Raw genomic sequence first — 13,909 nt, forward strand, 5'->3', positions numbered from 1 at the left:
CATCATTCCCTCACCAGTGTCTGCAATCAATTTTTAGTCTTTCTGGTTATGGGAAACTCCTGCTTTTTCATTGTGAATTGGACCGTGGGAACAGTGACCATCAACACAACACATAAAAAAACAAGAAATAAAAAAAAAAAAATATATATATATAAAAGCGGGTGAATTTAGTGTGACACCTTTCAGAATATTTACTGTTATTTTCCAGTATTGCAGCAGCCCATGCCAAGTTATTATCACACACTACGGAGGTAGTGCTCAAGTTTTTCCTTTCTTTTTCCATATAATCAACCTCTTTTTCTAAAGCCATGATTGCTACAGGTAATAAACTTGACATTTAGTTTTTTTCAGAATAGGCTTTCTGTCCACATTATGCAAGAGTGTGTTAACAGCACTAACAAGGACCACACCGTATGTTTGGTATATAAGGTAGTCCTGGTGACAGGATTTGCTGGAGATGGGAAGAGGGTCACGTGCGGAAGGATAGTAGCGGTCAAAGTTTGGGCTTTGAGGGACTGAGGAAAGGGTTGAAGGGGTCAAGGGATGAAGAGGTCGAGGAGAGGAATGAAGGTGGTCGGTTTGTCATTGAGCTGCAGGGCTAGGAACCTGAGGGGTGAGACTCAGGCCTGTCTCAATGAGTTTTGGTGCTCTGTCCCCTAGGTTCCTGGCAAGTGGTTGCAGGTTGAACCTGGGATCACTGAGCTGAATGATGCCTGCAGAAAAAGTGAGAATGGGGTCTTGGGTGTGGAGAGATCATAAGAACTGAGACGAGTGGGAGAGAGTTAGACGTCCTTATATAGGTATGGACAGATGATTGAAGTAGAGAGGCGCAGGTGACTAATGAGACACAGGTGATTTGGGTTTGTAGGAGGAATAGGTGGTTTAATTAGTGAGATGCAGGTGATAAGGTTCACAAAAAAAGGTTTGCATGGGATTTTTATGAATCTAGGGGAATGGGAGGTTTATCTGAGTAGCACATTTCAATCACATGCAAGATTTACATTGAGAGACAAAATCTGAAGTATACAGTTTTTGGAGCAACATATGCTGCCATCCACGTGACGTCTTTTTCAGAGATGTCTATGCTTGTTTCCCCAAGACACATTCTGCACATGTAACAACCACATGGCTTTGTAGTAAAAGAGTTCGGTTACTAGACTGACCTGCCTGCAGTCCAGACCACTGAAACTGTGTGGTGCATTAGGAAGCACAAAATACAACAACAGAGACCACAGACTGCTGAGCTCCTGAAGTCCAGATGCTTACTAAATGTTGCAGGCATCAAAACCTGTATATTTACAAAAAATAACATCATGTCTTTGTACTGTACTGTTGTACTGAATATAAGTAAAAAAAAAAAAGTTTTTGCACATCATTGCATTCTGTTTTTATTTACATTTTACACAATGTCCCAACTTTTATGGATTTGTGGTTGTGTGACTAAAATGCAGTAAATGAAACTTAACAGTTAGGAAAATCAATGCAGTCTAAATAGCGAGTTGAAGCCAAACAAAAAGTTACTCCAGCCTGAAATAGAAATTTTCTTGGAGGACATGGCTGCTGGAGCGTTGTTGTCAGAGTAGTGAGTATTTCAGCTTCAGTCAACAGTAAATATCTTACAAATTTCTCCTTTAACAACCCATTATTTTGAACAGGCAGCCTTTAGAGAACAATCTGAAAATGGCACAATAGATGAAAAATATCTGACATCTAAACTTCATGTTTTAGTTCATCCAAATGATGCTTCCCTCTCCATCTCCTCCTCCACTTACTTCCCCTTTATAGCAGTAAACTACAGACAGTTGCCATAAGCTGCAGCCCCTCAGAGTTTTGATTAAAAGTCGGTTTCAGAGGGAGTGGATGTGGGTCAGGCTAATCAGTGCACCTCATGCATTCACTCACAAAGTCAGGAAATATAATGAGGTTTCTCTATCTTTGTCTGTTCCTTATTATCTCTCCCCCTCTCTCCGTCTTTCCCCCCTCGCGTTTCTATCCTTCGGTGCCGCGCACACAGAAAACTACAGTATATACACTTTATGATGACTCATCCGTGGCTCTGTGGTGGTTTTATGCTGTGATTTTCCACACCAACATTTTGGTTATGTTTTTGATTTTGTGTGTATGTGTGTGTGCGTGTCTCCCTTTTCCCAGGGCAAAAATCCATGCAAGTACTTTAATACTTTCAAGCAAAACATCCATTCCCTCTCCTCTGTTGTCAGTGTTCTCTCAACTAGCCTGCTTTCCCTCCCCCCCTTTGCACTCTCTCTTTTATTATATTGATTTTGAGTGTATATATACCTAAAACACATGTACATTCATGTTAAATCGGTTATGCCCCTGTTTTCCCTTCTTTTCCTTTCTTTTTCACCCTTTTTCTGTTGTTTCTCATGGCGAGCAACATGTTGGTAACAGTCAGTAGGCAAAGAGAGCACCTGATCCCCATTAACTCGGACTTACATACAACAAGCCACGTCTCGTTTCACAGGCTAGGCTACCTCCTTTACAGTCTTCATTTCAAGGTTGAAAATGTCACAATGGCTTGATGAGGTTTTCCCACACCAAAGCTCCCTCAAGACACGCCTGTGAAATGTAGCCTTGTCTTGAATTTGTAAGAAACATCTGTAAGAAGAGTAGATTCATCCCACCTGCCCTGAAATCTGACACAGCTAAAGTGTCGGTCACCTGGCAGTCAGTGGTGGTTATTACGATCATGTGAGAAAAATACTGAAAGACTGAAGTAAAGAAGTTCATCACGACACACTTCCCAAAAAGACTAAAAAGATCAGAGTTATTTTATTTTCCTAGGGTTAAACTGCGTTCAGACTGACATGCAAAAAATCTGTGAGAAAAATCACACAGCCACTTCATCAAAGTCATACAAAGTAAAGTTAGATGGTCAAATTCAGTCTCTGCATTTAACGCCTCCTAGTATTAGGAGCAGCTGCTGTTCAGCGCCTGGGGAGCAACTCCTGTTTTAATGCTGCGCTCCACACAACGTCGGAGGACATTTTACTAGACAATGTACAATGGAGCACCACTCAAAGTCTGACTTTCTACTTGTGAATTTGGTGCAATTATTCAATTATATAAACATTAATTTACCTAAAATAAATAACAAAAACTTGTCTCATTTATATTTCAATATTTTATGCAATCAAAATCCTGAAAAATAGACAGATAAAGAACATTAGAATAATGAGAATAGTGGCATATTTTCAAGTTAGTCTAATTTCCAAACTATGTAATAGACTCCATGTCGGATGCCTGGTCAGAAACCTCAAATTCAAAAAGGAGCTGTGATGCATATTGATTAAATAACTAATCACTGTCAATCCTTCACTGAACTGGACAATCAGTCAATCAGTATTTTAGTTCTGCTAGAAGGGAGCTCTCTCACATTAAATCAATAACAGAAGACGTAGTATGATGATATCTGAAGTAGTGTGGAACCATGGGAGCTGTTTTCTTCTTTGTTTAAAGGCTTGCTGAGTGCAGCGTCTTTCAAAATGCATGAACTGCCAATTATGAGGCCTCATTCCAAAGTGCCTTCTTCTGCACACACATATGACACTTGGAAAAAACATCTCACCACGGGAAAAAAACAAAAAAACAAAGACTCAAATGCACCGGCTTGAGATTTGCGTGCGGAGGACGGCAGATACGGAACAAGCTGGATGACAACATAAAAATGTCACATTCTGTTTCCACTTTAAAAAAGAACCGAAAGAAGAAGCGGTTATCAAAATATGATTAATCGTAAACTTAATTTTGGTGTCCCAGTTTTTTTTCTTTGCATTGTTCTGATTTGATTTTTGTATTTTTTGTTTTTTGGTGTGTGAATAAATCATTTTGAATCGAACTGAACTGAATTGAATTGAACCACCACTGCAGATGAAAATCCATAAACATGCAGACAAAGTCAGAACTAAAAGTTTTAATTGCATTATGCTGAGTCACGTTTACTGACTCACTCTCTCAAGTTTCCCTGGAAGTGATAACAGGTGACCAAATGAAATGCACTGTTACCTTAATAAAATTATGTATTTCTGTGGGTTTGAAGATGGATGGAAACATTTGGGATGTAAATACACAACACAACAAATTTGTGTTTTGTTTTTTGTTTTGTTTTTTAGTATACCTTTAAAAAAAAAAGTAAACATTTCCCATAAAGCTTAGGCTTGACACAAGGGATTAAGAACAGTCCTGCTGAAAGTTTCCAGAGCACAGGTTTGCAATGGCTTTGCCGTTTGTTACTGAAAATGGGAAGATTACAGAGGCTCTCTCCAACTTTCTGAATGTTGCCTTCACTCTGAACAATCTCCACAGGCACAAGAAACTTTTAGAAAAAACAAAAACAAAAAAACAAGCAGTCAAAGCTGACCAATCTCTGTTCTTGCAGTCTCCATGTGGCATCTCTGTAAGCCCTGTAGTTAAAGACATATATATATATATACATATACATATATATATATTGATTACCCTTTACTGCACAGTTACAAATCGCCTTTTAGCCTCAGTGTCAAACTCTAATCAGAATTGCACTTACGAATGCGAATAAAATTATGATTTATCTTTGTCAAAATTGCTAAACACATTTCAGATTTGTTATGGTGCTTAAGCTTTTCTGACAGACTGATACAAGAAACTTTCTATAAAAAGAATTCTCGAGTTGCAGAAAGTTGTTGGAGGCCAGTGACTACAGGGGGCAGGACCTCAGCTCTGTATTATCATAGATATTATACATCGCCTGTGGAAAGTGTTTGCATCACCGGCCTGGCTCTTTCCTTATCTATCTGCCCATCTCTCGTAATTCTTTGCCTCTCCTTCTCGCTCCATATTTCCTGCTGGACCTCTGCACACACTCAACACCCTCCTCCCACGTCCTCCTTCTCTCCCAGTCTAACCACTATACTCCCAAGACAAATCTAAACCACAGCAAAAACACACACAGCCTTCAGCTGTTTAACCCATTATTGCAAGGAATGAGAGGGAGAGGAGCCCTGGGGAGCAATGGAGAGATGTAGGAAGAAGGAAAATGAAACAGTCTTTGTTTGAAAAACGGAAAAGCAACATGGCTTTTTCATCACAGAGGCCCAACAGACGCCACAGCTGTGAATCAAAAGCAGTGTGAGATAACAACAACGTTAAATCCAGTAAACCTTAATATGCAAGAATGCTGAAGCTGTTAAAAGTTTAAAATAAATGTAAATTTCTAGGACTTAACACTGTCTTACTCCAAACAGAGCCCTTCATTCTCTCAAAATCTAATCAGTGTTTTTTTTAAACTCTACTAATATAATTGAGAACAGTTTGTGTGTTTGTGTTTCCCACCATTCCTCCAGTCTTCTCTAAAAATATTCAGGTGGGTGGCCTTTGCATATGGTGCTTGTTATTGGTGTTTCTGTTTAATCATTTCATTGCACTTTATGGTTAAATAAATACTCACCAGCTTTACTCTTTACTTTCACATGCTTTATTTTGAAATTCAAAGCCACTCTCCCCCAGGAATTACTTTTTTCACAGTGTGACACAAAGTGTCTAATCTTATGTAAATATAACAGTGGAAGAAGAAAAACAAGTGTATTGAAGTCTGTGTAAAGGAAAAAGAGCTCTCAACATATTGTACATGAAAAAACTGAGACCTGTGTAGTACAGAATCCTGGAGTTAGACGAATTCTGTGTTCAGGATTTTTTGGGGTAGACTCTCTCAGTCCTAATCAGCCCAGCAGCTCACTTCAGTTCCAACAACCCAACACAGAAGAAAATAAAAACCCATCCTGTCACTGTCCTCTGGCTCTGGTGGCTCAAATATTTCTGGACATGTCCAATAAAGCTGCTAGATGGAGCGTCCATCTTTTCAGGTTGCAGTGGTGTTTGACAGTGGGACAACAGAGAAGACATGCCCAGTGTTACAGAGCAGAGAAGACTGCTAATTTTTTCATGATTTTGAGACCTAATTTTTAGAGTTAGCAATTTTGTTAATGATTAAAATCAAGTACTTCTCATACATTTGGGTTTCAGAACTGAGTTGAACTGCTTGTGTGTGGGATCAATCTTGCACAGTTCTTTCTATCTGACACTGAGTCAGAGATCTCTGAATATCCCTGACTTAGTTGTTGGGTTTTATTAAAAAAAATAAACTGAATAAAGCAGAATAATATCCCACTGCTGGGGCTTCACAGCTGTCAGTTTTGGAAAAGGCTATTAACCTTCATCAGTCCAGAGAAAGTTATGTGTGCAGGCAGCTGTTTTTATCCACATCGATGGTTTGACTCTATGGATGGATATATAACACTTTTATCCAAAGTGTTTTATATCTTCTCAAGTATCAGATAAATTGCTGCACACATTTGTCCACGGTGAATGGCTTTGGTGACCTCCTTTCTGTTCGTCCTGCACCACCAAGAGGGGTCGAAATTTTCAGTTGTCCAACACTTCAGGATACCTCTCAAACTAATATCCATCTCAGCTGCGTTGGGTCCTGTATTAATGCTGACATAGCGTGACAGCAAGTTAGGCATGAGCATGAAGAGAAAGTGAAAGGAACAGAGGGGTCAACTGCATCCAGCAATTCATTTTTGCTCCAGGGCTCTTTAAACCCAGGAGAGCACACCAGCCTAGTAGTGGGCTAAATGCAATGACATTCAAATAAAACTATGACCTTGCCATGAACACAGTTGTAAGAGTTACTTTGCTACGTTGAATATTAACACTAAAAAGTACATTTTGAAAATTTAAAACCAGTGTCTCTTTCCTAAATCCAGTAACTCAAGGCCCAGTGACTCAGGGTAATCCACAGACCTTGTTGTGAGCAGTTTCATGAAGAAACTATTTCCTTTCTGCTGTAGACTCTACCAGAACTACTTTCTTTACACTAAAAAGAAAGCTGTGAGCACCACAAGTGCCATCTAGTCTCATTCTAGTCTCACATAGTCAGACCTCTCTCCACAGCCCTCAGTGCTAGAGAAAAGTCTCGCTCCATGTGCACACGTTCTGCTATAAGGGAAACAATGCTCTGCCTTGTTTTGCATTTCTTTAAACTAATCATAGTTGTCTTGGGTGGCGCCAAGCCCAGGATCCAGTATCAGTGCTGTTGCAAAATAGTGTTTGGTGGAACATTTGCATGTCGGGAGGTGAGCTGTAGAGCTAAAATGACTACATCACTGCAAAAGAAAAGGTGACAGCTGTTAGCTTGTTTCTGCTTGTGCTACTAGTGTCCCAGTGTTAATTTGCCATTTTCAGCGTGTGGGTTTGAGGTTGTTCTTGTTTCCAGGGGTCTTTGAAAACACAGACAGCAGATGCAGAGATACCAATTGCAGGACTTATACCCACAGTATGCATCCTGTGAGTCAGACAAGTCTCATTCTATTGTAGAGAAACCACACATTTGTACAGCCAATATATCCAAAACTCTACAATGCTCACAAAAAAATCTACACAGATAAATAGCACTACAGGCCAGGGTAAAAGTATGTATTTTTGATTCTGGGGCGAACTGTCCCTTTGTGGTGTTTTGACCATTCTGAAAGATTCATACTTGCCACTGGAAATGCAACATACACACTCCACCCCATTTGTTTAGTGGATCGGAGGCTTCGTTGAGAGTTGTTAGAGTCTGTGTCTCTTCCTGTGTTCCTAAAGAAAAGTCCTTGTAAAAAATTAACTTTAATTTTTGTGTCAAACCATACTTGCAAATTCTTGGCACCCAGGGTCATCCTATTGTAATAAATTTGTTTGCAGAGGTTTATAAAGGTAAAAAGTGACTTGACAATGAAAACAAGATTCCCAAAGAATCAAACAGTGAATGCCACTTGTGCCTCTTTCTCACTTGCCTGTGGTCTTTGTCAAGAAAAACAGCAGCTTCCCTTCACGCTCCTGTGTTTTTGTTTGAGTTATGATGATAAATGCTGTGCATCTTAGCCTGCATCTGTGGCATGCACTCAGTTTTTCCATAACTGTGAAAAATTGGTTTGTAAATCCTATTGTGTGCGAGGACACTGCTTACACCACTGCAAGGCCAGTACTCATGGTTCAGTGAGTGCAGTGAAGATGTTTTAATCTAGCGGCCCTGAGGACAGCAAGTAAACTACTGGATGGAGATTAAGTGGATTTCATGTTGCTGTGGACAAAGTTATTACCACACACTCTCTCTTACACACTCACACACCCACACGAGCCTTAGCTATTCCTCCGATATAATTGGAAAGACTGGGTAGAATCTATTTTGTGGCCTGACCCTGTTTATGAAGACACATCTCATGTCTTAACCTCTAACAGTAAGTTTCTCAACATGTCCATGGTTGCCAGATACGAAGACCACACACACACACACACACACACACACACACATATATTGATCCACAAGGCCAACACACAGTTCATGCACTGGACATTTCGCTGAAGCACGGGTGAATAATTTGTGGGAATCTTCATTTATTCAAACGGATTATTAAAATGTCGGATTTGAACTTCCACTGAAACACTTAAATGTGTGTTTGTGTACTCTGGCCTGCTGTTATGCGTGTCTGCTCGGTTGTGTAAATGTGTTTCAGTGAGTGCGACCTATTTGGACGATGTTTTGGGGTCAGAGAGGCTGTTTGGAGTTGCTAAATACTTAAATACCATCCGAGGGCGTTTTCATACTTGGCTTAAATTCATCGTGACCCAGGATCACTTCTTTGGAAGAGGGGGTCATCATGAAAGTTGTTATGATTCATACTGAACATTGTGATACACTATGATGCATTCAAACAGTCATGCAACACAGCTATGGAGTGAACAGCTTGAATTAAATCCAGAATTTTGATGAAGACAGTCAGACGGTTTTACAATGAACCAAAATTATGGTGTACGAGATCAGGTATATGGGGGTAAAGCTCAGTACCCTGATGTGCCCATCACTCTGGAACAGGGTAAATCTGGACTCATCGGACCACATGACCTGTTTCCATTGCACCAGAGTCCAATCTTTATGCTCCCTAGCAAACTGGAGCCTTTTTTTTATCAGCCTCACTGATAAGTGGTTTTCTTAAGGCTAAACAGCTGTTTAGTTCCAGTCCCTTGAGTTCTCTTCACACTTCACCAAATGTTTAAATGTTCTCTGATAACAATCATGTAAGATTTTTTTTCCAACCACGTTTCTTCCTGGAAGATGATGGTTCACTACTGTCCTTCAATGTATTGGACAGTTCTTAACCCAATTTTAGTAGCTTCATCAATCTCCTCAGTTGTTTTCTTTGCTTGATGCAGGCCAATAATTTGACCCTTCTGAAACGGAATAACATCTTTTCCACGACCGATGGGTGTTTAATTCAGCTGCTTTCTCTCAGCATTTCTCTCTAGATGACAGGAATAACAAGATATTTTGGCCACAGGGATCACGTTGCGAGGGCTCAGTTGCCTAATGTGTAAACATCAGCCTCCAGAGCTGAGCACTGTGGTGTCCACCTTGTTTATACAGTATAGCAGCCTGTAAATTCTGTGTTTGTGTTAATCTGCAGGGCTAACCTCCTGAGATGAGTAGAAGTGGATAGATGACCATGGTACCTCCTCACTCTCTCATGTCTAGAGAGAGAGGGTGTCTTTGGCATCAGGAATACATCTCTAAATAGGTTCAAAGCTTATTTTTATTGGCAAACAACCTTTTCTGTATGGTTGGCAATAAAATACATCTCATAACCAGGATTTTGTATTTTGTTTTGATACATTTGAAGAGGACATATTTGTAAGTTTGAACAAAATGCTTTTTGATGTATTTGTGCCCATGTCTGGCACTCAGGGCCCCTCAACTCTGGAGCCTATCTGACGATCTGAGACTACAGGCTATATATTTTAATTAATTTCTCAAAACGTATCTTTAAAAAAAAAAAAAAAAAAAAAAAAAGCTCTAAGCAGTGAGTGACCTCATGTCCATTCATCTCCAAAACAGCTGAGTGACGAGAAACATCTGTGCACGGTCATCAGGGTCTCTGGCCTAGAAAAGTTGGTTACGTCCTGTTTTTTTTTTTTTTTTTCCAGTCATCAACCTTCAGCTTCAGCTGGCAATCACTTCTCTGCTCTCTCTTGTTTCCCTTCTGATGCTTTTTTTGATCATAAGCAATATTCTTCTCTTTTTATGTAGTTCAGAGTAATAAACATCTCAAACACAATGCATGGAGATTGCTGGCACCTATAGCAAGCTGCTCTTTTTTTTATGATTTTCACTTTAACTTTCATAATTCTATTTGATTTGTGCCTGCAACCATATTTGTTGACAAGATGATGAAATACTGCAAATACAACCTTGAGAATATCAGTTTTGTTGCACTTTGTTTTCATGCAAACACACAAATTTTGAGAAAAATTGCTCTGGAAGGCCCCTAGATTCCTAAAAATATATTTGTCAGTTTTAATACGGATGATGTTGTTTCATTGTTGTATCTTCTTTCTTAGCTAATGTAAATATTGTGATCAGTGTCTAATAAGATTTGAAGACAAGGCATACATTATGCTCTTCTGTCCCTTTCTGGAATGAAATCAGCTCCATCTGTCCTCCGAATTGTTCATAAGCAGAGAAAATCATAAGAGTACCGAGATGGCCGATGTCCATAATTTAATCAACATCCCATGCCAAGTCTGCCGGCCTTTTCCTCCTGGCTCTCTCCTCTGCATGATTCTGGTAATGACTCCTCTCCTTCAGGCCACGCTCATTTATATTCTTCTACTGCCCTGATAAAAATACAGATCGATTGTTAGGTTGATTTACAGTACATTATTGATGGATTCCTGAATTGTGTGACCACGTGATTGATTAACTGACTGAAGAATAAGAGGTTAAAGGAGCAGCAGCCACCTCCTTCACTCAATCATGCATCCACCTTCTATCCGGCGCTCTCTGTTGTCGATCGGTGACTTGAAAACCCTCAACTCTTCCAAGGCTGAGCGGGAAACAGCTCATTATGCAGGAAAACAACCTGAGACACAGCGCCGTTTTCTTTAACCTCCCTGGGAAATAACTTTTTATTTTGTCACTATCAACTCTGTCACAGTTGATCGTGACACATTTTAAGAAAAGCATATCTTTGTGCGTAAACAGACACAAAAACCTTGATTTTAAGACCTCTGAGGATGTGTGTGTGGCGCTGTCTGCAGAAAGCCTGGATTTATTTATTTATTTGATACATGCTCCTAGCTCAGTGGCCCAGTTTGGTATACTTGACATCTCCAAAAGAAAGCACCAACAGCTGAGACTGAACTATAAATAAAAAAAAAACACTGACTGACTGCAGACTCAATGTGGGACAAATCTGAGGCATTTTTAGTGTAATTTCTTTAATGTTTATTATAATGGCTATGATTGAATTAATGAGCAAACGACTTAATTGTTTATGAAGCTACAGTAGGTAACCCCGTGGCCTAATGGATAAGGCATCAGCCTCCGGAGCTGGGGATTGTGGGTTCAAGTCCCACCTGGGTTGGCATCTCTAAGGTAGTGTACCTTAAATTGTGAATGGGAATATCCAAACCCATTAACTGGATCAAGGAGAATGCAAGTGTAGTTGTATTAATCAGACATGTCCACAGAAACATCTGGGAAGTCACCTTAACTGTTTGGAAAAAGGCAAGCACTTTCAAATATAACTCTCAGCATGTTATTGAATGAACCACCTGGTACAGAAACAGGGAGCTGTACCAGGTGGTTCATTCAATAACATGCTGAGAGTTATATTTGAAAGTGCCTGCTGCTTTGTGTTGATCAAGTTATGCACAGTGCGTTTTTTTGTTGTCTCACTTGTGTTTTTTTTTTGTTTTTTTTTTTACGTGGTTAAATATGCTTTTCTGCTGACCCCATCTGCAGCTAGACTATGCTGAGCCTCTGAGAGGGACTCTCGACTACTATACTCTAGAGTATTGGTACCCAACCTGGGGGGGTGCCAGAAATCTCAGGGGGTTCCCAAGTCTTTGGCTGCTCTGTGATTGTCAAAATTAGATTTTATATAAAAGTCTGTACGCAAAACCATTTTAAAAGTAGCAGCCTACTTTATAAACTACGTAGTAAACCACAACTCTGTGACCTCTAAAGCTCCATGATAACAAAACAGCTGACTCTGTTGGGTCATTAAAAGAATGTTAACGTTAATTATTTTGGACAGTAGAGCTTTGGAATGAATCACTTATTCTGTGTGTGTGTGCGTGTGTGTGTGTGTGTGTGTGTGTGTGTGTGTGTGTGTGTGTTTGGGCGGGGCTCAGCTTTCCTTAAATACAAGTTTGGGGGGCTCCAAGGAAAAAAGGTTGAGAGCCATCACTCTGGAGCTTCTCAAAACTGTCACACAACCCCACTTTAAAATATCTGAACTATCCCAGTGTGCATTTTTTCCACTGAAAAGACTTAAAAGAATAGGTTCAAAAGTATTCTCAGACATTGATTAAACGCCCACACTGAAACCACATTTCACTGGGATTTACAACAGCGACATTATTCATCCTCTACAATTTATACTTGGCATCTCGAAAAGAACATACCAACAAGTGACACTTAACTATAAATGAAAACCACATAAAACTCTTCTTCTTTGTTTATCTCAGTGGATTTGCACTGCAGTTGTAGAGAAAATGGAACAAGTGGCATTTTACTGTAAGTTCTTCATTGTTTATCTATGAATGCCATTATTAATAACATGTAGGAAGTGGCCCAGTGGCCTAATGGATAAGGCATCAGCCTCCGGAGCTGGGGATTGTGGGTTCAAGTCCCACCTGGGTCAGAAATTAAATCTTAACTAATCACAAACAACATGAAAAGATCTTATCACTACACTGAATATGATGTATTAGTCAATAGGCAGAGTGTTATCCATGTTAGATATCAATTGGCACACCACCAGCTGGGTAAAGCAAAACAGAAGCTTACCATTATACTACATCAGAGGGGGTCAGAATAAAAGAATCTCTATCTGTTTAAGTGTATGCCATATTTACCTCGCTGTCAAGCAGCCCTTTACTTTGGTACTAGATTTTCTCAACCGTAGTATTTCCGTATTCCTACACATAAGAGCGCCAGCCTGTGCTTCTCTCTGCATTATGCCACAGATCAACTGTTTGGGTCAGAAAGCTGCAAGATCAGACTGAGATCAAACTCGGCTACGGATTTCAAAGATGGTGCATTTTCAAAGATTGTTTTCCTGGACTGTTCAAACAAACAGGTGTTATATTTTTCACCATGTTCCACTGAGTGATATTAGCCTTAGAAGCTGTGCCTAATTGCACTGAATAACAACTCTGATGATCATTTTTCTAAAGAGGATTATGAAAAACCACTCAAGTCTGCATCTGCGTAAATTAGTATTCTGTCTTCTCTGGTTCATAAAGGTATCCTCTTGTATTAAACAAAATTTCATTGTTGCTTTCAGTGTTGCTTTTGTTATCTCTAGCACAGACACCTCTTACTGACCCAAACAGCTGATCGGTGCATGACACAGCCAGGCGTGTCTGTGTGTCAGAATACAGAAGTAATATGGTTGAGAAAAGGTAGCGCCAGAGTAAAGTGCTTTCTTCTGCAAAATGTGTTTTTCTGCTGACCACGTCTGCAGCGGTGCCAAGTTGAGTTTCTGTGCTGGGACTCCTGCCTGCATCTCCAAGTCCCTCATACAACCCCACTTCAGAAAATCTGAACTTTCCCTTTAATGCACACTTGCTATGTCTGCTGAATGGCGCCACCCAATGGCAGCCAAAGGAAAGAGCATGAAAACAGTTTCAAGACCCAGAAATCCTGTCGTGTTGTTTTTTACAAATAACACTGGAGAAATAACAGTTTTAAGTTCAAGACTGTTCAAGAAACATATTCAATTTCAGAATCTCAATGTCAAAATGAGTATTACAAAACATACTATCCTATATGAAACATGCTCCATAGAAAATGGTGAAAGTCATTTAT

At 39.8% G+C, this 13,909-nt stretch overlaps 2 non-coding genes across 2 annotated transcripts; both read left to right on the forward strand.

Annotated features, from left to right (window-relative positions):
- The first annotated feature begins 11,383 nt into the window (after window positions 1-11,383).
- trnar-ccg (transfer RNA arginine (anticodon CCG)) lies at window positions 11,384-11,456 on the forward strand. The gene has a single exon. It is a non-coding gene; the product is annotated as a tRNA-Arg (tRNA).
- Window positions 11,457-12,667: 1,211 nt separating this feature from the next.
- On the forward strand, window positions 12,668-12,740 carry trnar-ccg (transfer RNA arginine (anticodon CCG)). The gene has a single exon. It is a non-coding gene; the product is annotated as a tRNA-Arg (tRNA).
- The last annotated feature ends 1,169 nt before the right edge of the window (window positions 12,741-13,909 follow it).

Source organism: Lutjanus erythropterus, chromosome 3 (assembly GCF_056507025.1).
Source record: "Lutjanus erythropterus isolate fLutEry1 chromosome 3, fLutEry1.hap2, whole genome shotgun sequence".
NCBI classification, from domain to species: domain Eukaryota; kingdom Metazoa; phylum Chordata; class Actinopteri; order Lutjaniformes; family Lutjanidae; genus Lutjanus; species Lutjanus erythropterus.